The sequence below is a fragment of the Lagenorhynchus albirostris genome, chromosome 14 (genome assembly GCF_949774975.1).
Source record: "Lagenorhynchus albirostris chromosome 14, mLagAlb1.1, whole genome shotgun sequence".
In the NCBI taxonomy this organism is placed as follows: Eukaryota; Metazoa; Chordata; class Mammalia; order Artiodactyla; family Delphinidae; genus Lagenorhynchus; species Lagenorhynchus albirostris.
This window is the reverse complement of record NC_083108.1, coordinates 67,850,047-67,874,854: the sequence shown is the minus strand read 5'-3', so window position 1 is coordinate 67,874,854 and position 24,808 is coordinate 67,850,047. Positions and strand designations below refer to the sequence as shown.

At 49.2% G+C, this 24,808-nt stretch overlaps 1 long non-coding RNA gene across 1 annotated transcript in view; it reads left to right on the top strand.

The window, feature by feature from the left end:
* Positions 1 to 7,089, top strand: part of LOC132504478 (uncharacterized) — a 647,091-nt gene extending 640,002 nt beyond the window's left edge. Inside the window, exon 3 of the long non-coding RNA XR_009534905.1 lies at positions 7,047 to 7,089. This is a non-coding gene — a long non-coding RNA (uncharacterized LOC132504478). The remainder of the gene's footprint in view (positions 1 to 7,046) is intronic.
* Positions 7,090 to 24,808: the final 17,719 nt, after the last annotated feature.

Here is a 24,808-nt window from a genome sequence, read left to right as displayed (position 1 = left end):
TTCGGAACAGCAAGGAGCATCTTCTGCAGTGCATCCCCACCCCCACTGAAACACCCCACCTTGCCCTGTCCTCCCCCACCCAGTCCCGACGTCCATAACATCACTGTCTCCTGGAAGACCTGTGAGGTGCAAGCCAGACCTCGGCCTCCTCTTCCTTAGGACTCAATCCCCTTCCACACGTTCATCCACTTCTACAGCTTCAGTTACCTGCTCAAACCTAGAGGCCAGCTGCTAAGGCTCCTAGATCATTCCCCAAACCCGGACCTCCTAACCACCTTTCAAACCCCAGTATCCTATGTGCTTTACTCCATGATCTCTAATCAAGGTAACACTCTTCTAGAATAAATATCTATAATGAGATACTTGGTGAAGAGGAACTTATCATTATTTTTATTTTAATTGAAAGAACCTGCCAGCCACTTCTCTAAGGGAACCCAGTAAGTCACCAGGGGTAAACTTTGGGATCATAGAAGAGCCGCATACACGGTCCCTTCAGTTAAGAGGATGGACACCCACTGATCAAGGGAAAGTGCAGCAGAACCATTGACACATGAATGCCCCTTATATTTCTCCAAGAGCAAGGATAAATGTGCCTAGTGGGAAAGGAGCCTCCTGATAGGAAGTGCATTAAGACCTGGGCTCCTTTCCTTTGATGACTCAACATTTAAGAACTTCTCTGAAGGACTGGGGACGTCCCAGATAAAGCGAATTGGCTGGTGAGAACATGGAGGGCCCTGCCGTGGATTCGCTGTGAAGGAAGGGGAGTCTGGTCCGGTGGTGCAGCCCCTGCCCACCAGTAACATCCAGGTGTTTGGGGGAAATGGGTGTGGGTGAAGTGGGTGTGTGGCTCTGGCCACAGCCCCCAAGCTTTATTGTTTCTAAAACACAACCACTGACCCAGGGTGTTCAGTGACTGAGGGGTAGCTGTGACCCCTAAAAGACGTGGCCCCAAACCTTCATCCTGGAGCATCCCTGGAACCTGGGCAAGGATGTGGAGCAGCGTCCTCAGAGCAGAGGACAGGGGGGCACCAGGCTGCCTCAGGCTAGTTTTCAACAGCGTCACCTTGTGGGGACTGGAAACTAGATCCTGATACTTTATGGATGAGATTGTAGTGTATTCTGTTTGGTTTTAGAAGCAGGAATGACCCTTTCAGATCATACTTCTTGGAAAATTTTCTGGCAAAGGAAGAGGCCTCCAGGGAGTAGAGGGAGAGGTTGGACCCCCTGGTAAATTTGGCGGGTGGAGGGTTGATTGATACATTTGAATAGTTAAAAAAGACTTTGGTTTCAAAAAAGAAAATTTCCAAATGGTCCCTAAGCATATGAAAATGGCTCAACATCATTCTTCATCTGAGAAATGCACATTAAAGCCATAATGGTGTATCACCACACATCCTCCGGAATAGCTGAAATAGAAGGCCTGATATTATCAAGTGTTGGGGAAGGTATGGAGCAACTAGAACTCTCATACCCACTGATCGGAGTGCACCTTGGTTCAGCGACTTTGGAAAACAGTTCGGTCATAGCTACAAAAGCTGAATGCATAGACTGTAACCCAAGAAGTTCCTTTCTGGGTCATAATGCATGTATATACACAGAAGCGTATACATATTTTTTTAAAACAAAGGACCTACAAGAACCTTCACAGCAGCATTATTCATGATAGCCTAAAACTGAAAACTACTTAAAAGCCCATCAACAGGTGAAAAGATAAACGAGCTGTGGTATATCCACATAATGGAATACTACTCAGAAAAATAGAAAAGAAGCAGAAGAAGCAGAATGAGGAAAAAGAGGAGGAGGACAGACATGTGACAGTCATAACATGGAGGGAAAGAAGCCAGACGCACACAAAAGAGTACATACGGATTGATTCTATTTGTATGAAGTTCAAGAGCTAGAAACACTAGAGTCATAGAAGTCAGAGCGTGGTCACCTTTGGAAGGAGGGCCATGGACTGAGACGGGGCATAAGAGAGATTGTTGAAGTGCCTGAAATATCCTTGCCTCGTTCTAGGCGCTAGTTTTAGGGATATTGCTGTGGACCAAATTGTGTCGCCCCAAAATTCATATGTTGAAAGCTTGGCCTCCAATGTGACTATATTTGAAAATGGGGCATTTAGGAGGTAATTAAAGTGAAATGAGTCATATGAATGGTGAGGTCATTATATGATAGCATTACTGTCCATATAAGAGACATCAAAGGGCTTGTGCTCTCTCTCTCCCCCCTGCACTGTGAAAATTAATAAAAGGAAACTTTAACTAAAATTGGACTCAATGGGCTTCCCTGGTGGCGCAGAGGTTGAGAGTCCACCTGCCGATGCAGGGGACATGGGTTCGTGCCCCGGTCCGGGAAGATCCCACATGCCGCGGAGCGGCTGGGCCCTTGAGCCGTGGCCGCTGAGCCTGCGCATCCGGAGACTGTGCTCCGCAACGGGAAAGGCCGCAACAGTGAGAGGCCCGCATACCGCAAAAAAAATAAAAATAAAAAATAAAATAAAATAAAATAAAATTAGAGTCCAGAAGTCCTGCAGAGGAAGCTCTCACACCCTACCACTCACCATCAATTACCCCAACAGGAAGACCTCAGTAACTGACCCCAACAGGGAGTGATGTACCTTGCCCTCCCAAATGGGAAGTGCAACTACTTCTCCACCCCAGCAGGTAGAAGGAGGATTTCCTTCCTGCCCAGCAAAAAGCCCAGCTAATGGAGAATGCTGCGGCTCCGCCAATGAGAAGCCGTCGTCAGCTGAATCTTTACTTTCCTCCAATGAACTGACATTTTTTTTCTTCTTACTTCCTTTGCTTATCCCGTCCTCCTTACTGTAAAAGCCTTCCATGTTGTGTAACCCCTCGAAGTATATCTCTGTCATATGAGATGCTGTCCAATTCAGGAATCATTGAATAAAGCCAATTAGGTCTTCAAGTTTACTCAGTTAAATTTTGTTTTTGAACACAGCACCAAGGAAAGGTCGTGTGAGGATGCAGTGAGAGGGTGGCCTTCTGCAAGCCAGGAAGAGAGTCCTCACCAGGAACAGAATCAGCCACACCTTGATCTTAGATTTTCCAGCCTCCGGGGTGTTGTTGAAGCCAGCCAGTGTGTGGTATTTTGTTATGGCAGCCCAAGATGACTAAGACAGGTACATACACATATAAACTCGCATCCAGCAATTTGTGCCTTTTACTCTATGTAAGATAAACTTTCCCCAAAGTAAGTAACAAAGAAGGAAAGAGAGAGAGCAGCCTGACCTTGTTTGTATCCCCCAGCTGGTGAGTAGGTGATGCAGGTTGCCTATTACCGCGCCCACTTGGCTGACGAGAAAAGCGAGGCTGAGAATGGTGAAGGGAGGCATGGCTGCAGTGGCAGAGCAGGGTACACGATCCAGCTCAATTTGGTGCCACCTGTGAGGGATGCTGTCTGCCAAGCCCCATGCTAGACAACGGGGTCATGATGTATAGGGCCCAGATGGTCCTCCAGGAGGAGCCCAGGCATGACACGGAAACAGGTATTTACAATACTGCGTGGTCCCCACTGTGATGGGCTTCAGGGAGGTCGTGAGAGCACCAGAGGGCCAGCCAGCAGCCTAGGATGCCAGACAGGGGCTTCTGAGCCAAGACGGAAGGGTGGCCAGGCATAGAACCCATTTGGACCCAGCGTCCAAGTCTGTGCAGGGAAGTCTCTAAGCCTTGCTGCCTAAAGTGCGGTCCATGAGCCAGTAGCATCCCTGTCAGCTGGAAGCTTGCTGACAATCAGAATTGTGGCCACATCCAGACCTGCTGCATCAGAATCTGCATTTTAACAAAATCCCCGGGGAAAGCGCGTTCATGCTGGAAAAGTGCTGGTCTCAGTGTTTCAGAAAGATGTGAGAAGCCAGGGAGAACTGTGAGCAGGGAGGCACCCTCTTAGAGGAACGAATCCCTCCTCTCTATCCTGGCTGCAAACACTTTTGGGTGCCCAGCCCAGGGCATCCACTCAATCCCCACTGACCCAGGCACCCAGGTCCCCTGGGACTCAACCTCCCTGACCCAGCAGGTGTGCTCCAGCAGATGTGTGAGCCCCTGATGGGGCAATTAGTGTGTCGGTTGGAAAGTGGGCTGCTTCCCTGCGACAAAGGGGGACTTCTCCTCTCCGAGACCTTGGACAAAGAAGACTTCCAGGATGGCTAATTACCTGATAGGTAGTGAGGCACTTTCACCTACAGGGCCTATTAGCTCAGTTAATAAAGCAATTTGCCTGGCCTTTTATGCTTCTCTTGTGATTTCTTGGCTGACACAGGTTTTACAAAATAAGAAGGTTATACAAAGCCTGCTTGCTCCAGGATTCAGCAGCTAGAAGAAGGAGGTGTAGCCAGGGTCCTCCAGCTCGTCGCCGGGCCACAGCAGAACAGGACGCCTGCAAGAAGGTGAGGACCCCTGCTCGTGGAGGGTCTACAGATCCGACAGAGTGTCTGCGTCTACCATGCAGGTTATCCTAGAACTAACTTTAAGATTATATATGTAAAAGGAGCTCAGTAAACTGTGAAGCTCTATTTAAATGATAGTGATTATTTTCTTAGACTACATATTGAAATTTAACAGGGGTGTTTTTTTTTTTGTTTTTTTTTTTCTGCGGTACGTGGGCCTCTCACTGCTGTGGCCTCTCCCGTTGCGGAGCACAGGCTCCGGACGCGCAGGTTCAGCGGCCATGGCTCATGGGCCCAGCCGCGCCGCGGCATGTGGGATCTTCCCGGACCGGGGCACGAACCCGTGTCCCCTGCATTGGCAGGCGGACTCTCAACCACTGCGCCACCAGGGAAGCCCCCTAGTTTCTTGATTTTTAAAAAATGGAATCACCATAGTTTGATCTCCTCTGTGTCTCACTTCATTCAGTGTGAGATTCATCAGTGCTCTGCATGTAGTTGTAGATCACTCCTTGTACCACCATACAGGACTCCATCATGGCAGTGGACCACCATTTATGTCTCCATTCTACTACTGATGGGCAGTGTGTGCCTATCACAACCACTGCTGCTGTAAGTATCTGGTGAACACAGAGGCAGGAATGTTGGGTGCACACCTCGAAGTGGAATTTCTGGCTCATAGGTAAGCACGTGTCCAGATCTACATGCTAAGGTCCTCCTTGCCCTCTTGAAATGGTCTCCTCAGCTATACTTGAGTGCCAGGTCCCCGTGGTCATTCACTGCTATCTGCGCAGTGTCTTGTACGCGACAGGTGCTTGATGAATGCTTGTCGAATAAATGAAGGAATGAATGAGAAGATTGACAGTGAGCCCAGATGGCGGGTCCAGGCTTGCCTATTCATCTTTCCCACACCTACCTGCTCCCTGACCCCTGGAGGGTCCTTGGGGCGGAGGGTGGGTGTCCCCACTCAGATGCAGCAGAGTTGCCGGCCCCGCATGTGAAAAGGACGGGCCAGCCCTGGATGCTTGGGTCTCCAGACTCCTGCACGGTCCCCACAAACACCCCTCACCTTTCCATCTGAGCCAGGCCCCTTCCCCGCCCCCAGCCTCAGCCCCGCCAGGGCTGAAATCACAAAACACATGACCTGAAGCCACCCAGGAGCCCTGGCCCCCAGAAAGTCCAACCAGATCTGTCCCGGTGCTTAACGTGGGATGTCAGGCAGCCTGGAGAGGCGTTTTTGTTCCCAGGCTCCTGGCACCTCCAGAACCGTCTGAGAAGCTGACAGTTCTGGGAGAGCAGGTGATCCCCCTTCGAGCAAATCAGTAGAAGAACCTCCTGGTGCTTCACGCCTGTGTCAGACGCAGGACATTCGGCATCAGAGTGACTTGGCCGCATTACCTTTTGTTTTTTTTCTTTTGGGGTTTTCTGTTTTGTTTTGTTTCGGGGTTTTTTTTTTTTTTTTTTGGTCTTTCAGGTTGGTAAGGACACTGTGCCTTTAGTGCAGACCAAGGGCACAAAATGTTTGGGTCCTGAGTCCTCTGCTGTGTTCTCTAGGAAGTGGGGGGTGGGGGGTAGGGGGAGTGTATGTGACACAGAGACAGGAAACTGGGAGGTGGGAGGAGTCAGGACAAAGAAGAGCCTAGTAGGAAAGAGAGAAGAGCAAAGTAAAAAGGATGTGGAAAGAGAAGGTGCTAGAAGGTGAGATGTAAGAAAAGGGAAGTGAAAAGGGGATGAAGAAATTGTGAGGAAATGAGGGGAGGGGAGGAGAGACAGGGATGGAGAAATGAAGGAGAAGGAGAGGAACAGATTAGCCAGAGAAAAAGGAGAAAAGGGAAAAAAGAAAACGACTGAAGAGGTAAGAGAGAAGGAAAGGAAAAGAGAGAAAGGAGAGAGGAAATAAAATAGAGAAGGCATTCAGGAGAGAGAAAGGGGAGGAAGATGAACAGAATGAAAGGGGAGAGGGACCAGAAGTGCTCCCAGAGTCCCACCGAGGGTGTCAGGGACACTCAGGGTTTTTCAGGAGTGTTACTGCTGGCGGTTGTCAGACAGATTCAGGGGAAACCAGAGACGCAAACAGCAAGGGGAGGTGCCCAGGTCCCCGCGAGTTTGTCCTCTCTGCCCTTCAGAATGGAATTCGGATGGCTCGAAATGCGGCTGCAAATCCACTCTGAGCTCCCCAGTGGCCCTAGAGAGGAGCAGAAACAGTGCAGCAGCAGCAACGAGAACTTGGGTCTTTGCCTTTCCACAGAGTCCTACGCGTCCCCAAGTGGGCTGGGTCCAGCACCCCAATCAATCCATCTGTGCCCCCCTCCCCCATCCCATGGGCCCAACTGAAGCCAAAGGACACTTCACCCTTAGGGAGAAGGCAGCCCCCAAGCCTTTCAGAGAGTTAACACTATTTGTATGTCAGTATATGTATATTATATGAATTTCAAATGACTCAAAGGCATATTATGTCCCCATCTGGATGATCTCCGCAAAGAAAGATACTTTGGCATAGAGCCCCTCTTACATAAACCCTTTAGTGTGTGGTGCGATGCAGGGTGCAAAAGACCTGTACCATAAACACCAACTAAACTGAACATTAAAAAGCAAATAGAGAGCTTCCCTGGTGGCACAGGGGTTAAGAACCCTCCTGCCAATGCAGGGGACACGGGTTCGAGCCCTGGTCCAGGAAGATCCCACATGCCGTGGAGCAACTAAGCCCGGGCGCCACAACTACTGAGCTCTAGGGCCCGTGAGCCACAACTACTGAAGCCCGTGTGCCTCAACAAGAGAAGCCACCGCAATGAGAAGCCCATGCACCGCAACGAAGAGTAGCCCCCGCTCGCCGCAACTAGAGAAAGCCCGTGCGGAGCAATGAAGACCCAAAGCAGCCAAAAATAAATAAAATAAAAAATAAATTTATATTTTAGAAAAGCAAATAGAAATTCAATTCCTTGTCTTCTGCTTTATAAAAAATATTTGTACCCCATTACTTTGGGGAAAAATGATTTCAGAAACTTCTTTAGAAAAATGAAAAGAATCATACCGTAGGACTAATAACTATGGGAGTCCAAAAGGAAAACAAAATTTTTTAAAACCCCAATAATAAATTTCTGGCATGGGAAGTAAAATCTTGCTTGGAACGTTCTAGAAGCCTGGGAAAAAATAAAATGAATTCATTTAAAAAGAAGACGAATAAACTTTGTAAGAAAATTTTCTTAATGTTGACCAAACATATCCTTACTCTGAAAGAAATCTATCAAATGGGACTTTATTTACAAACCAAAAGAATGATTCACGAGCAGCGCCCTCAAAGGAGCAAAATCCATAGTGACGTCACCCCAAGAAAGAGAATTCTGCAAGAAACTATGCAAGTGTGGTCTAATTCTATTTCTTTTTCTTTTTTTTGCGGTACGCGGGCCTCTCACTGTCGTGGCCTCTCCCGTTGCGGAGCACAGGCTCCGGACGCGCAGGCTCAGCGGCCATGGTTCACGCGCTCGACTGCTCCGCGGCATGTGAGATCTTCCCGGACCGGGGCACGAACCCGTGTCCCCTGCATCAGCAGGCGGACTCCCAACTACTGCGCCACCAGGGAAGCCCTAATTCTAGTTCTTATTACTCCTTGCTAATTTGCTTTTCCTGGCTGCTTTGTTCTTAGCTGCTAAAGAGGCCTAGTCCTTTTTTCTTTCTTAAAGTAGACTCTTGCTGCTTTGTTATAAATATATTATGTACGTTCAATACATGACATTCGCGGGGACCCTGAAGCTAAACCATTTAACTAAGAGCAGTGAGACAGATACCCATTGGTACCAGAATCTTACTTAAAGATTTAAAATATATTTTATCACATATATGTAATAAAATAGATGTGTACATGTATGTGTATGCATATGAGCGCACCTATATATATATACACACAAGTGTTCATATGTGTGCATTGCATACATACATATGTGTGCATGACTGTGTATGCGTATGTGAGTTTATTCTCTAAGGTTGCAACTTCATTCATCACGAAGATCTCAATTTTGAAAAAGAAGAAAAATGCGATAAGAAAACATGAATCCTTCAATGACCTCTGCACAGCGATGAAGGTCTTTGGCCGGGCGGACCACACCCGAGGCCGCCTCTCCCGGTGCCGGCCGTACGTGAAGCACGCTGGACACCCAGAGACGTGTGAGCGCAAGCTGCCAGGTGTCTTATGGCAGGTGTTCTACCTTCGATGACTCCAAGGTGCAATTATGCAGGAACGTGGCCAAGCTCTTTCTCCCCAACTATTTATATGTTCAACATGGACCCAACTGGGGGAGGGAGGGGGTGGGTAAGAAAGAGATTTTAATCTCCTGAGATTTATTTTTTGTCGTAAAATGGCTTAAAGGGAAATGAGGTGGGTGGGTGGCAAATTGTCCTGTATTGAGAGCATGCTGCGTGTCAGGCGCCACACTGGGAGCTTCATAAACAGCCCCTCATTTAACCCTCATAGCGCCCCTACGTGGTGGGGATCGCCATCGCATTTCCTGGATGAGGAAACGGGCTCAGAGAGGTCCTGGCGGTTGCCGGAGGTCACTCAGCCTGCGTAGATAGGTCTGGAAGCCCGGTCTGTGTGCTCACAAAGCCTGTGCCTTTTCGCCTGACACCAGGTTTTCTCTGGATGCCAAGGGCGACTGCACCAACTCCTTCTAACAGCCTCCCGGGAGCTGAGCGATACACGTGGCGTGTTTTCAATTCTCTTCTCCAAAAGTGTCTCCCTCTTATTCCTACCCCTTGCCCTGCTCAATCCCCAGATCCCAACCCGGTATTTCTGGACCTTCCCAAGGCAGGGAGGTTTGGGGACATGAGGCTAGATGTTTAAGGGGTCCCCCTGGCCCTGGGAGTCTGTGAAACACTCACGAAAGCAAAAGGACTTTCATAAAAAGGCAATTTCTTCAGCACGCAGGGGGGGATAAAAGCCACAATATTTTCCCATTCTTTTTCTTCAGAATTTGATGAAAACATGAGACCATGCACAGGCAGGAAGCAGAAAATGATCATTTCACAGCAGGCAACCGCTGCGCCTATACACAGGGCGCGTCGAATGGGAGGGGGGATCGCGCCGGTGCCTCTGAGGGATGGTCTTCTCTCTGCCCAGTGGGGGCCCTTCACCTCTTGGGGTCCCCATCGCTGCTCCAAGACCCTCCTGCTCTGATGGTCTCCCACGGTCCGGATTCCCTGGTAAGGTTAAGGGCTGCCTGAGCCGGGCACTCTGCCGTAACCCCACCACCACCACCGCCGCCAAGGGGTGGCATTAGATGTTAAAGAGTCCAGCAAACACCTTCTGACTTCTGGGAGGAGCAGATGTGCAGGGGCGCCGGCAGATCCAAGTTCATGCACCTCTTACTAACTGTTTGCCCTTGTCAAAGGACATCCCTCTGGGAAAGAGCATTCCTCCTGATCCTGGTGCTGCTGGGGATGAAGGGGAAGGCTCAGACACTCATCCCCACTTCCGACAAAGCGCTTGGGCTTCTACTTTGTTGGAGTAGTAGGCTTCTGCAAAAGATTTTTTTTTTTTTTTTTTTTTTTGGTACGCGGGCCTCTCACTGTTGTGGCCTCTCCCGTTGCAGAGCACAGGCTCCGGATGTGCAGGCTCAGCGGCCATGGCTCAGGGGCCCAGCCGCTCCGCGGCATGTGGGATCTTCCCGGACTGGGGCACGAACCCTTGTCCCCTGCATTGGCAGACGGACTCTCAACCACTGCGCCACCAGGGAAGCCCCAAGATTATTTTTAAAAAGAAGAAGGTCCAACAGACACTGGTGACACAGAGAGCAGGATTTAAATCTACAGGCTGTGTGACCTTGAACAAGTCACCCACCCTCTCTGTTTCCTGCCCTACAAAATGGGAATAGGGGTATCTACTTCATTTGGCTGTTGGAGAAAGGCAAGACCTAAGAGTACAGACTGTGACCACAAGGGTCGATCCTCTCCCAATTACGAGCGTTACACAAGCTCCAATGGGTTATTTCAACCGTAAATAGGATGAAGATGCAGGAAAGGCAGGAAGACAGGGGGGTCAGGGAGGTGGGGCGTGGGCAGCCTAGAAGCTCGGTTGCCCGGGATCGTCCTGCTTTTGTGTATGTGGTGGAAAGAACTGGGAAAGTTAGCTGGGGGGTCTCAGCAGGACCAGCTTCATGGGCATGCCACCTCTGCGGTCACTCAGGGTCCTGTGGACCCCTGCACTTGGCTTCATGCTCTGTTTTCATGCTCCTGAAATTCATATAAATTTTGAAGAAAGGGCCCCATTTGTCAATTTGCACTGCGCCCTGCAAATTATGTGGCCGGTCCTGAGACTCAGCCCATGTAGGTGTCCTATGGCTGGCTGCATGTCGGCTTCGATGTCTACAACACAGGCACACTGGATGGTGACAACATGATGCTGCAAGTGACAAAATGATGCCTATGCTCTTCTGAGGGCCTCCTGGGCTGTGCTGAGCACTTCCCATGCCTCACACGGTGTGCCTGGCCCCAAATAAATAAGTGTTAAAACACTCTGCTGAGTTTGGGACTCAACGCCCAGTGCCCATCCATAGAACAGTGAGGAGTTAAATCACAGGGATTTGGAACCAGTGGGACCTGGGTTCAAATCCTAACCCCTCCATCTGGCAGTCATGACCTTGGGTACCACCCTGCCCTTCTCTGCAACTTGGTGACTTCATGGTTACAATGGGTGTGATAACACTACCTCTTTTCTAAGTTGCTGGAGACGGGGGGAACGTTTAATGAGATTGTGTGTGTTGAGAACCATGTCGGGTGTTTTAATAGCAACCCTTAAAATGCATTTATTTATTAACGGAGTACCTACTCTGTACCAGGCACTTGGCTGGGCTCTGAGCACACAGAGGTGAGCAGATGCAGCCCTGACCCTTATGGGGTTGACAGCCCAGATGGAAGTGGAAAATAAAGAAGCAGAGGCTGCGGGATAATTTCAGATGGCGACTAGGGTAGAGAGGCGGGCTCTGCTATGGGAAGGAGGTTATTAATCACGTGACAGTTCATTCTGATTCAGAAATTAAACTCTTTATGAGCTAGAGCCATGGGTTTCAACTCCACCCACTCTGCAGCACTACTGGGGGAGGGAAATGTTTTACAGGAATTTCCAGACCATCCTCCCCAACTCCACATCTGGAGAAGATGCTGCGTCTCCCCACCTCCGGGAGAGCCAATCACCCCCAGAAGACCCCAAACAGAGCCCCTCGCCCTGCGGCTCTGGGACCCCAGCCCGGGACTGCTGAGCGCTAAAAACAAATAGAAAGGGAAATGAGCAAATTATCCTGATAATTTGTTTAAGAAGAGGGGGAAAAAGGCACCCAAGAAAAATGATATCCAATAAGATGGTGGGTTTCTAATGAATGTGCAGATAATGAAATAAACCCGTTTAGGCCACGCTTGGGCCTGATCTTTCCAGGCCTAGATTAAAAAATGGAACATCTGTGATGATTTAATTTACATCTTAATAACAAACAGGCCTCGAGAAACCCGCGGATAAATGCCTTTTATTGCCGGCGTATTTTTTCGCTGCAGCTTGAATGAAAACTCTGGTAATTAATTGTTTTAAGCGATTCTATTAAAAAGTGTCTGCAAGTGCTGCGTGCCGAATGTGTATGTGGACCGGGCTGCCACCGGAATACAGACAAGCCCAGGAGCGGACACAGAATGAGGTGCCTTATTATTATTTTTTCCACATTCATTGCTTTAAAGACACGCAGTCTTTTTATTTATTCTTTCAAAAGAGGTAGACTCAAAGCCCGCTCACTTCCCTTCCGTGTTTTTCAAATCTTAATTGTCAGTCTTCTAAGTGACACAGGGATGGTCCCCCTCCCTACCCCAACGTTGCTTCAGCCTCTCCTCCAATCCACGCGGGGAACAGTGGCCACATTGCTTCCTCTTCCCAAGCTTCAGATTCCTAATTTGGAAAATGGGGACATTACTATGCGGTGTCTGACTTGTAATGTGTTGGGGCCTCTTTGGAATAATCATTTCTTCAAAACAAACTAAGCAGGGCAGAAATGCCAGGCAAGGTGCTGGGTAGAGCCCAGGGCAGGATTCAGTTTCTGCCGTTAGCGAAGCTCTCATTGCAGAGCTGGGTGGGTCCTGCTTCCAGTCCTGGCTGCACATTAGAACCCCCTGGGGAGATTTTAGGGCAAACCCTGGCCCCCACCCACCCCTCGGAGGTCCTGGCTTAATTAGTCTGGGGCGGAGTCCAGGCATCACTATTGTTTGAAAGCTTCCCAGAGGATCACAGCATAGGATTCACAGATATTTCCAACTCAGCTCAGAGCCATGAAGGGAAGAGAGGGTCTCAGAAGGGAGAGTCTGAGAAGCAATCACCTCCTTGAGGTGATGACGTCTGGACCAAGACGTCCATGCTGAGGACCCTCTGCAGATCTGAGGAAGAGTGTTGCAAGCACAGGGAACAGCATATGTGAAGGCTCTACAAGGGCTAGGTGTGTTTGAGGGACAGAAAAGTGGGTGTTTGTGCTGGTGGCGGGGTTGTGGGGGGGAGGAAGGTGCTTCGCCAGCTGGCTGCCTCTCCCCATCTCCAGATCCCTAGTCTGGATCAGGCTCTGCCCTGTACTCCCTTACCCCTGAGTGATCCCATCACAGCCCAGAACACCGTGGAGCATAATTTCCTTTGTCTATACGTGGAGTGGGGAGGGGGTTGGATTCTGGACGGTAGGTGGGTCACAGACGACCTACCCATCTTCTTGGCTCCAACATAAGGGCCGTCTCCGTGTGGAACCTTGTTCATATTTTCGTCTTTCCAGCCCCTGTCCCATCCTAGACCCAGTGCCCACTGCAGTGAATCAGTACGGTTTGTAACCTAGGAGGGAAGTGAAATCAGCCTTCTGGGGACCATCTCCGGGTCTGCTACCTGCTTTCTAGTCCCCATCTTCATTTCTTGCATCTGAATACTTTTCACATTCTAACTTTAAGATTATTCCTCCCATAAACAGTCTTTACAAAAGTGGAAATGTACCTGGTTGACAAACATATGGGGAAAGCTCAGCTTCAGTGGGAATCAGAGAAAAAAGAAATGAAAGCAATTAACATTTAAAGCCTTTAATTTTTAAAAAATCTTGTTGTTGTTGTTAAGGTGACTTGTCCAAGAAAATCAGGATGTGGTGAAAAGGGCCCCCTCATGTATTCCTGCTGGGGATGTAACACAAGGGCAGGATGTCTTTGGAGCGATATGATGCTACCAACTAAGCTCTTCACAAACAGACATGCCCTGGCCCTGGGCTCCAGCTCCTGAGGGAACACCTTCGATATTGAAAGAAAACAGTGCATAGAGAATGACGCTCCTTGTAGCATTATATATGAGCCCCCAAATGGGCAGTGACCTAAATGTCTACCCAAGGGAAAATGAAAAATGAATTATGACTTATCTGTAGGCAGAATATTATGCAGCGATTGAAATGTTTACAAAAATGAGTAACAACATGGAAATATAATTGTAACATAATAGTCATTGAAAAGGAAAAAAGACACAAGATTACATAGCAAATATGATGTCAAGTATAAAAAAAAAGAAAAGAAACAGGCACAGGGCAAAGTCTCTAAATAAAACAATAAAATACCCTCTCATTACATTGACGGAAATGGAAATTAAGGTATCTCATCTGTTTTGTTTTGGTGAGAAGGGGACAGGGTCTACCATAGTCTATTCTTCTCTTTTAAGAATTATGAGATGTTTTTCCCCATCATTTATCTCCCTTCCCACACAGAGGTAAAAATCTCAGTCTTCAGAATAAGGCAGGCTAGGCTGAATCCCATTCAGCTCCTCTTCCATTCACCAGCATTGTGACTTTAGGTAAATCGCCTCCTCTGTGTTTCAGTCTCCTCATCTGTAAAATGGGCCCATTCATGCCTTGTGAGACCACCAAGGGGAACTTATAACAAAATCAAGGTGTAAAGTCCTCAGTGCCAACCTGAGTATTGGTCATCACATAACAGTGTCATGATCATTTTCAATAAAATTAGAGATTTTTAAAAATCAAAGCCCATTCAGTTTTGCATATTAAAAAAATAACAAATTTTTTTAAATTAAATGGCCCTCCAAATCTGGGCCACAAACTAATAAAGGAAGGCAAACCTGAATCGAAGTTTCTTGGAACCATATTTGTCAGAGCTTCCGCACATGCTCTGGGAGGGTCACCCCCATTTCCTACAGACTTTGGCCACCCACATGAGATCTTTAAGAACCCCCTTACTAACGGGGTAGACAGGAGCAGGGATACAGGGGGGTATAGAGAACCAGGCAGAGCTGTTAGAAAGTCAGAGATCTGAGTCAAGACTCAGAGACCAAGACCCTCAGTTTCCTGACATATGAAATGGGTGGGTGGGTCTAGACTGGCTTTTCCCAGCAAGGATGATGCATCCTGTCCAATATAAGGCCCTCCTCTATGACATCAGTTTATTACAAAATGCATTTGGCCATGGACATTCCCCCAACAACTGCTATTGTTGCTTTTGTTGCATAATAACATTTACCAACGTGCAAACACCACTTGGGAAGCTGAGAGTAAAGACGATGCATTCATTTCACCCACATCTATTGAGAACCTGGTGTGTGTCAAGCAGCATCATGGGTGCTGAAGATACAGCAGGGAACAAGACAAAGAAAAATCCCTGCCCCTGAGGAGGTGGACAGAATGAAACTCATAAGTAGGTAAGTTATAGAGTTTGATAGAAGGTGATAAATGCTATAGAAGAAAAACGCAGGACAGAGCAAGGGAAATGCAGGGACCAGAGGGAGGGGTTGCGATTTTCAATAGAGTGGTCCACGGGTGCTTCATTGAGAAGATGACATTTGAAGAACGACTAGAAAGATCAGAGGGAGGTGTTTAGGCAGTTATTGCAAGGAAGAGAGTTTCAGGCAGGGGGAACAGCCTATGCAAAGGCCCTGGGGCAGGAGTATGCCTGGCTTGGAAGAGCTGAGTGGGGCTGGAGCAGAGTGACCAAGGGAGAGTGGAGAGGACAAGGACAGAGAGGTATCAGGGCCACTATGAGGACTCTGGCCAGCATTCTAAGCGTTTCACAACTCTCGGACTAGAAGTAGGGTTCCCCATCCACACTTTTCTCACTCTACCTGTATGCAAGAAATACTGCCTCACCAAAGGTGGGCAGAGAGGCTTCCTTTCCCTGTACACGTCACACAACCCCATCAGTGGTACCCACAGTCTGCAGGATCAGTTTCCTCGTTCCCCAGGTACAGAGGATCAAAGCAAGCTCGGCAAGGTGAAGTCTCTCGCCCACCGCCTCACACATAGGACCAGTGGTGGGGAGGTGCAGATGCAGGTCTAAAGGGCTCCATTGCAGGGCCAGCCCGAGAGAGACTGAGGTCCATGGTGGAGGAGAAGCCACATAAATATCTCCCCTCCCCTCACCTACAACTCCCCTCCCCTCACTTACAGCTACAGGGACACTCAAAGGCATTTTAGGAAAAAATTAAAGTGCTGTAGTGCTTTACTCAGTGGGAAGTAAACATATGAGACTCATTATCCCAAGAGGTGGTGCAGGCTAAAAATACATGTTGGTTCACGGAGGGTTTCGATTCCAAGCAGGGATGATGGACTCGGAGAGTGTTATGAAGGAAAGCTAAGCAGCTAGGCGAGGAGGCAGTCCTGGAAGGAGGCGAGGCCACAGAGGGCGGAGGCCGCCCCTAATCCCGACCCCTCGGGAGCATTGGGGAGGCGACTCAGAGGAGGGGTTTACGGGGCTCTGGAGCCACAGAAGCCAGGCTCGCAGCCCCAGCTCCAGTGTGCGCACACCCTGAGCAAGGCTTCCCCCTCTCTGACCGCAGGCTCTTCTTCTGTGAAATGGGGAGCACAGTCAGCCTCACCTTATGGTAGTGGTGGGATGACCAGATGAGATAACGCATGTAACCAAGATGCTTAGCAGTGCAGGTGTTTGTTCAATGTCTGTCTCCCCACCGACACTGGGAAGTGTCATAGCCCCCTCTCTGCCCGGTTGGTGCCTACACATAGGAAACGCTCAAAGAATATTTGTTGAGCTACATGTGAGCTTCCTGCACGACCATGTGTGTCTATCGGGGTGCCAGATCAGCCCCTTCTGCTTCCTCAGGGTGCTACAGCCATCCTAGCAAAGCCATACCAGCCCGGGGACCACCCAACCAGTTTAAAGGATGAGCCTCTAGCCAGCAGTCAGAGGAAGAGACTCAAGACCTCAACGTCTAGACATATTCACACTGCTGTATTTAAAATAGATAACCAACAAGGACCTAGTGTATAGCACAGGGAACTCTGCTCACCCTTCTGTAATATCCTAAACGGGAAAAGAACTTGAAAAGGAATAAGTACATGTATACGTATAACTGAATCACTTTGCTGTACACCTGAAACTAACACAACAGTATTAATCAACTATACTCCAATATAAAATAAAAATTTAAAAAATAAAATAGAGGACTTCCCTGGTGGCACAGTGGTTGAGAGTCCGCCTGCTGATGCAGGGGACACGGGTTCGTGCCCCGGTCCGGGAGGATCCCACTCAGAGCCGCAGAGCGGCTGGGCCCATGAGCCATGGCCGCTGAGCCTGTGCGTCCGGAGCCTATGCTCCGCAATGGGAGAGGCTACAACAGTGAGAGGCCCGCGTACCGCAAAAAATAAATAAATAAATAAATAAAATAGAAATTTTACAACAAATTTTACAAACAAAAAGATAAAAAATAAAAATGACTTCTAATCCAGGCAGACATCACCCTCAGCTGCCTGATCCCCAAGGAGTGGCAGGAATGGAGTGGGGTATGAATGGACAGGGGAGCCTTGAAACTGACATTTCCAGTCTGAGGTTTCATTAATCCTTCCATTCTAAAAATTGTCAATTTCAGTTGGATGGAACATTTTCTTTTCTCTACAATAAGAGAACAGTCCAGAGGCTAAAAGCAGCCACAAAGAAAGTGGTCTCACGTCTCAGTGCAATGAGGCCTGTGGAATACCTCCTTGGTGACAGGGACAGTCCTCAAGTCCTAGAGCAGCCCAGTCCCAGAGGAACATAATGCAAGCCACATATATCATTTTAAACATTCAGAAGCCACCTTTTAAAAAGCAAAATAAAACCCCACAAAAACCCTGCGAAATTAATTTTAATATCTTTTCTTCAACCCAATGTATCAGAAATACTGTTGTTCCAACTTGCAACCAAAGTTAAAAATGTTCAATCAGGAAGTTTACACTCATTCTTGGGACCCAGTCTTTGAAATCCAGTGTATATTTTATCCTCATGGCCCATCTAGATTCACGTGGCCACGTTGTTCCAAATACACTTAAACATTTTCCAATAACTGAATAGAGTATCTGATTTTAGATTTAACGAATTAAAATCTAGTTTAACTTAAAATTCAGTCCGTCGGTCCCACTAACCATGTGTAGAACCCTGAGTAGCCACATAGGGCAAGTGGTTACCCCGGAGAATTCTCAGGGGTCAGCGGCGTTCCCGCTCCCTCCACCCTGAAACCTGCTTTTCTTACACCCTCATGTCTCCTGCTGCAGGTCCCCCAAAAGTCTGGAGAGATTCACAGAACTGGCAGAAGGGGGTCAGGCTCCCTGTCCCCAGACCCCCAGCCCGGGAAAGGCCTCTCCAGTGGCCCTGGCACGACACGGAAACAGCCTCATGTGCAGAACCGGGAGTATTTAGAAAGTCTCTGCGGGGCTGGAGGATGCGGTCCCTTCCCCTCCACCTGCCAGCCCCCTCTCTCCTCCCAGACAGAGGCTGCTCCCCTGCCCTCCCCTCATCCCTCCTGGACATTTATCTCTAGACTTGGCTGCCCGGCCCTCTCTGGAGACGCAAATGCAGTGCTTTTCTTGCCAAAGAGTAGGAGGTGGAGAGTCTGGAGGAAAGGAAGGAGGGACGCCAGGGGAGCAGGGGCGGGTAGGAGACAGACAGACAGAATGATGGAGCCAGACAGACAGGAACAGAAAAATGACCAGAGAATCCTTGAGAGAAAAGGGCTCAAGATATAGGATGACCGACCGTCCCAGTTTGCCTGGGACCAAAAAGGCACGTGGGATGTGGGACTTTCGCTGCTAAGACTGGGTAAGTTCGGCAGTGAGGTGAGGGGGAAGGGGTCACCTCACCAAGAACCACAGACACCAAGAGGTAAAGCGTGAGAGATGCAGGGGGTGGTAGCGAGAGAGTAGGAGATGGTCAGAAAGGGGCTGGCAGGTGCCTCAAGCCCAGACCAGGCTGGGGTCCATTGCTGGGCGGCCCTGGGGGGTTGTTTGGGGTAACGGGGCCCCAATCCCGCAGGCAAAACTCAAAGAATCTTCCCCCAAATGCTCATGAACCTGACCTTCCTCTGTTTGAAGAGAAGCAGGAAGGGGATACCTGTTGTTATGGACTGAATGCTTGGATCCCCCCCAGATTCATATGTTGGGATACTACCCCTCCTGTGGGGTGGTATATTAGGAGGTGGGACCTTCAGGAGGTGATTAGGATTAGATGAGGTCGTGAGGGTGGGGCGCTCACGGATGGGATTAGTGTCCCTATAAAAGTCAGGAGAGAGCGTGCTTCCTCTCTCTACCATGGGAGAACACAAGAAGTCAGTGGAACTCCGCCATGCCAGCACTTTGACCTGGGACTGCCAGCCTCTAGAACTGACGGAAATAAATTTCTCCTATAGATAAGCCACGCAGTCTATGACATTTTTGTTATAGCAGCCTGAGCTAAGAGACCTGTCCCTTCCTAATCCAACCTCCCCTTTGAACAAAGGAAACCACAGACATTTCTCCACACCCCTCCAGCGGAGCTCCCCACTCCCACCCCTGCCCTCCCCCATCTGGGTGTCTGTCTCACACCCCTTCTCAGGTGGTCCTGAAGCTTCCCAGCCTGAGCTTGCAGAACCCTAGCCCCCAGGTAGAATCAGAGAAGGCGATACAATGATGTAATCGTCTCCCTGTGTGAAACTGTGTGACCCTAGGCAGGTGACTTGACCTCTCTGAGCTTTAGTTTCCCATCGCACTGAGGGGGCAGCAGAACTCGTGCTATTGTACACACGCCACCCTTTTAGTCAGTCCTCACCACAGTCCCAAGAAGAGAGTATTATTCACACCCATACTGTGTAGATGAGGAAGCTGAGGCCCAGACGGGCTTGGGGGTGTGCCCGAGTCACACAACCCAAACTTGGCAGACACAGGATTCAACGCCAAGCCCACCTGGATCTCAGGCTGTAGCTCTGAGTCACAACCCTACAGAGAGGTCTCCCCAGAGAGCTCCTCCTTTCAAAGCTCCGACAATAATTCTCAACTCCAGGACACATCTGGACCCGAGGCTCTGGCTTCGGATCGTGGTCTCTGAGCCATCTCTTCCAAAACTGAGTCTTCATGAAATCACTTACTGAGCGTCTGACCTGTGACACCACCACTGCTGCCCCAACTCAGGCTTCCGCGTGTCCGTCTTCAGCTGGTTGAGCTGTTGCAGGATCCCCCAGCCTGAAATATCCTCGAGTCTAGGTACCTGGTGATTTTCTCCCCCCTTTTTCTCCCTTTGCTTTAAAATGTTAACTGTGAATGGATTTATTTCAAACCAAATCTCCTTTCCCCGTCTCCCCGGGAAAGTATGACAGTTTGCAAGGCCTGTAATTCTTTTCTCCCAAGTTAAGGTTTGCTGGAGAGAAATGGATTTCCCCACATCGCACAAAGAATGCAGGGGAGAGAGGAGGAGATATAAAAAAAGAAAAGGGAAGCATTTGTCAGATTTGGAGAGTGTGCGTGAAGGCGTGTGTGTGCGCGCGCGGGTGCACGTGTGTGTTTCCTGCCATCGGCCGATATTTCACAGAACTTCGTTCTCACCAGTTAGTACAATTAACATCACAAGGAGAAGTCAGGTATAAATCAAAGTTCCTTTACAGTTCACCAGAAAGATGTGCATCTGACTCTACTCAGCGTGCGCTAATAAAAGATATGTGGTCGCCTTTGGCGGGAGAGGCAAAAATAAGCAATTTAGGATCTTAAAAGCTAAAAGATAATAAAAGTAATTAAGATAATTAACCACCCTGAAGAGAGAAGAAGTTACTGCTGTAAATTTTGTATTTTGTTTCGCTTGGCAATATCACAGCTGCCACTCTGCTTAATATACGGCACGTCAAGCATCTAAGAGTCTTTGGCTGTCAAAAATCATATACAATAAAAATTTTTAAGAGAAGAGGAAGAAGGGGAGAAAGATGAAAGCTGCAATTACAATTTTTTTAAAAAATCTGGTTAATTGAGTTTGGAGCCGGGAGCTCAGGCTTTCTTTGCGTCTTGCCTGTTTGGGGAGGATGGAATTTTAGTCTCTCCACGTACTGTCTCTGCAGCCATGTAGGGATTCCATCTGTACCACCCTGCCCACCCTCGGCAGCAGGGGCAGGTCTATTCCTTTCCTTGGCTCCAGTGTCACCAACTCAGATCAGCCCTTATTCTCTCTTTCCTGGGCTGTCTTGTTCCTACCGTGCTATCTCTATAAACATCAAAGAGGTTGCTCTAGCATCCCAAAATGGGGTCTCCCCGGGCCCTCAGGTTTAAGTCCTAATTCCCAGCCGGACATTCAAGCCCCTCCAAGACTGGGTCCCTGTCTCAGCCCTGGGTCCATCCTTCCTTCTTGCAAATGTTGACACTAGGCTCTGTCAGGTCTCCCTAAGTGATGTGACGTTTCCTTCTCCTGGACCCTTAAGCCACACGAGGCACATGGCAAACTCCTGCTCACTCTTCATCTGTCAGCTTGAGTGTCATTAGCTTTTGGAAAATGCCCTCAACAGATGCCCCACCTCCTAGGACCCCCATGACCCTCCCACTCTCCTGCGACTCTTTGGTCATCCATGCATAATGTAACTGATCTCCTTTTAGCTTATTTTCTATTTACTGGTCCCCATTTAGCCCCTATTGAATGCCAGCTACTGCACTGGATGTTGTAGATGCAAAGGTACGTTCGTTCATTCAAAGAATTATTAGTGGAGCATCAATCACGTTCCAGTCACTGTACATGTACCGAAAATGTAGCGGTGACACAAAGAGACAAAACGTCTGCCTTCGTAACGCTGAAATTCTAGGGGAAGGGGGGAGGTGACAGATGATAACCAAGGAACAAATAAATATGTATCATGAGAGGTGGTGATAAAGGCTGAAAATAATAGAGCAGAGGAGGGCAGAGAGATTAGAGTCAAGCAGAGACACGAAAGAGAGGAGGCAAGGAGGCAGGCATTTAACTGGGAGACCAGCACTCCTGGCAGAGGGCTTCGTGCGTGCAAAGGCCCAGAGGTGACACTGAGTCTGGAGAGTGGGAGGAGACCCTCCCGTGTGGCTGGGGTAGGCCAGTGAGGGTGGGTCATAGGGACTCAGATCACTCAGGACCCCGTAGACCATTCTAGGACTCTGGCTTCTCCTTTGGGACAGCCAGGACTGGAGGGTGAGGTCAGGAGGGTGACCAGATCTGCTTTACTGCCAGCAGCTCATCCTGGGCTACATGCCGTGGAGGGAGGGGGCAGATTCAGATTCGAGTGGGTAGGGGAGAAGAGGAGAGACCTGGGAGAAGGCTGTCGTAGCCTTCCAGGCCAAAGGTGAGAGTGAACGGTAACGGGCACTAAATGCCCTGAGCATCTAGCAGCCACCCGGTGTATGGGAGCCTTTCAATTTTGGTGTGTGCACACACACATGCACACGCAATCCACACCGTACAGCCTGGAATTGAAGTGGTGAGCAAACAAGGCCACACCGAGTGAGCACACTTGCCTTCTTGCAAAAAATATATATTATGCACTGACTGTTTCTCCGGCCCCTGGTTTAATAAGAGATTCTCTCTCACCTCTTGAACCTTTGTATCCACCTCTGATGCATGATGGGAGCTCCTGATCTCTTTATTGAATGAATGAATGAATGAGAGGGGGAAGAGAGAGAGACCTGTGAACAAGTAGATATCATGAGATAACTTTAAACCAGCGGCATGAAATGGAATCATAGGTATGAACATGCGGCAGGAACCCGCTGGAAGAATCTAGATGGCTCCCCGTGGAGGCTCTGCTGCCCTGGCTCAGACACACCCCATTCTAGGGGTCCCTCTGATCCTCCAAGTCCCTTCTCTCTGAGACCCGCCAGCTGCCCTTCCCCACGGACATGCCTACCCGAGGAGCCCGCCCAGCGCCATGTAAATCTGGACCCAAAAGGTGGGCACCTCAGATCTCTCAATAATTAGACTTCAAGTGGTCCCCATAACTCAGTAGCTAATTACCTCGCCGGTTCCGTCGGCTCAGCCCTCCGAGGCAACCGGCCCATTTCTCTGGCAGGCTGACCCATAAAAATCCCCGAAACAGGGCTTCCATGGTGGCGCAGTGGTTGAGAATCTGCCTGCTAATGCAGGGGACACGGGTTCGAGCCTTGGTCTGGGAGGATCCCACATGCTGTGGAGCAACTGGGCCCGTGAGCCACAACTACTGAGTCTGCGCTCTAGAGCCTGTGCTCTGCAACAAGAGAGACCACGACAGTGAGAGGCCCACGCACCGCGATGAAGAGTGGGCCCCGCTTGCCACAACTAGAGAAAGCCCTCGCACAGAAACGAAGACCCAACACAGCAAAAATAAATTAATAAACTCCTACCCCCAACATCTTCTTTAAAAAAAAAAAAAAAGTCCCCGAAACACATGGATTTACTGTACTTATTTATTGGAATTTGGAGAAATATACCTGCTACCCAGGGGCCTTGGGATGTGAGGACATAATTTTGAAATACAGATTGGTAAAATAAAGGGGAATTATAAGAAAGAGTCAGCAGGCTCCCGCTCTCCCAGGGAGCAGAAAAGATGGCACTGGTGGTTAGTTACTGCTCTGAATGTAATGGAAGCCACGTGAAGGTGCCCCAGATGGAGGGTCTACAAGGCCCTTGATTTCCCCAGAAAGTTAATCCTACCACGGGGCCTTTGCACTTGCTGTTCCCTCTGCCTGGAACTGTTCCTTACACACCTTGGCAAGGCCGTTCTTATTGCTTACTTGGTTCTCAGCTCAAACAGCACCTCCTCGTGGAGGCCTTCCCTGATCACCGCTCCATGCTGCGCCCACCCAGGCAGGCTATTCTCTTACCTGCTTTAAATTCTTCTCCAGTTTTCTCCACTTCTGAAAGTAATCTGTACATCTTCTTGTGGCCGTGGCTATTTTGTTTCCTCCCAGGAGAAAAGTGAGTTCCTTGTGCATCTCAGTCACCTCTGCACTCCCAGTGCTGAGCTCAGGGCCAGGCCCACAGTAGGTGCTCAGTACCTATTTGTTGAGTGACTTAATGATCTGACCTTGCAGGTGGGTGGGGGACGGGGGCTTCCGGCTTTCGCTTGCCCTCCTTCTGCCCTCAGCGCCCTTCCCAATCAGCTTATAAGCATTATCTCATTTGATTTCACGGCAACCCAATAAAGTGAAGGTCTTTCTTAGCCTCGCTTCACAGGTTGGGAAACTGAGGTTCCAGAAGGTAAGCTATCTCCCTGTGGCCGCCCAGGAAGGGAGGGACAGTGATGGGAACTGAACCATCCCCTCTCCTGTAGGTTTCAGAGTGTGGGGATGGCGTAGAGCTGAACCTCAGATGGCCACAACCTGCCATGCTATGGGGCCAGAGCTCTCGGAGGCTGCATCACAGGTGCTGACTGCATGCCATTCTCACGCCAAGCAGAGTGAGGGCCTGGAAGTCATTTAGCCCATCCCCTCATATTCATAGTCCACATGGGGAAACTGAGGCTCAGGGACTTTCCTGAGGCCAAGCCTCGTGCTTGGGCAGAGTGAGGACCAGTGTCCAAGTGGTGGAGTGCAAGAAAGGTGGAATTTGGAGACCTACCGCCCTGGTTTGGTGCTGAGCTCTGCTTTTCTGCTTAGGCTCTGAGAGACTCAATCTTCTCACCTGTAGAGTGGGATGAAGGAGTTGCCTGGTGGCCTAGTGGTTAGGACTCCGGGCTTTCGCTGCTTCTGCCCGGGTTCAGTCCCTGGTCAGGGAACTGAATCCCACAAGCCGTGTGGCGAAGTCAAAATAATAATAAGAAGAAGAAGAGTGGGAAGAGTAATGTCAGCCCCGATGTAACAGTGATGAGAGAGCACACATATGGCGTCCCTGGCACACAGTAAGTGCTCAACAAATAATAAGAGAAGGTATATATTGAGCTCCTTGCCCCTGCCCAGCCCCGTGCGTGGCACCTTTCAGGTGGCTTTTCAGTTCTTCCTTATGCCAGCTGTGAGATAGGTGTCAACACCAGTTCAAGTTCACGGAGAGAAAAGCAAGCTCCGAATCATTAGCCACTCGCTTGAGGTCATGCAGCCACCCAAAGGCAGAGGCAGAATTGGAGCTCAGCTCCATCTGACCTCAGAGCCTGAGTCCCCTGTCATTCTACCTGGTTTCCTCATCTATAAAATGGGAAGAACCGTGCCAGCAGTC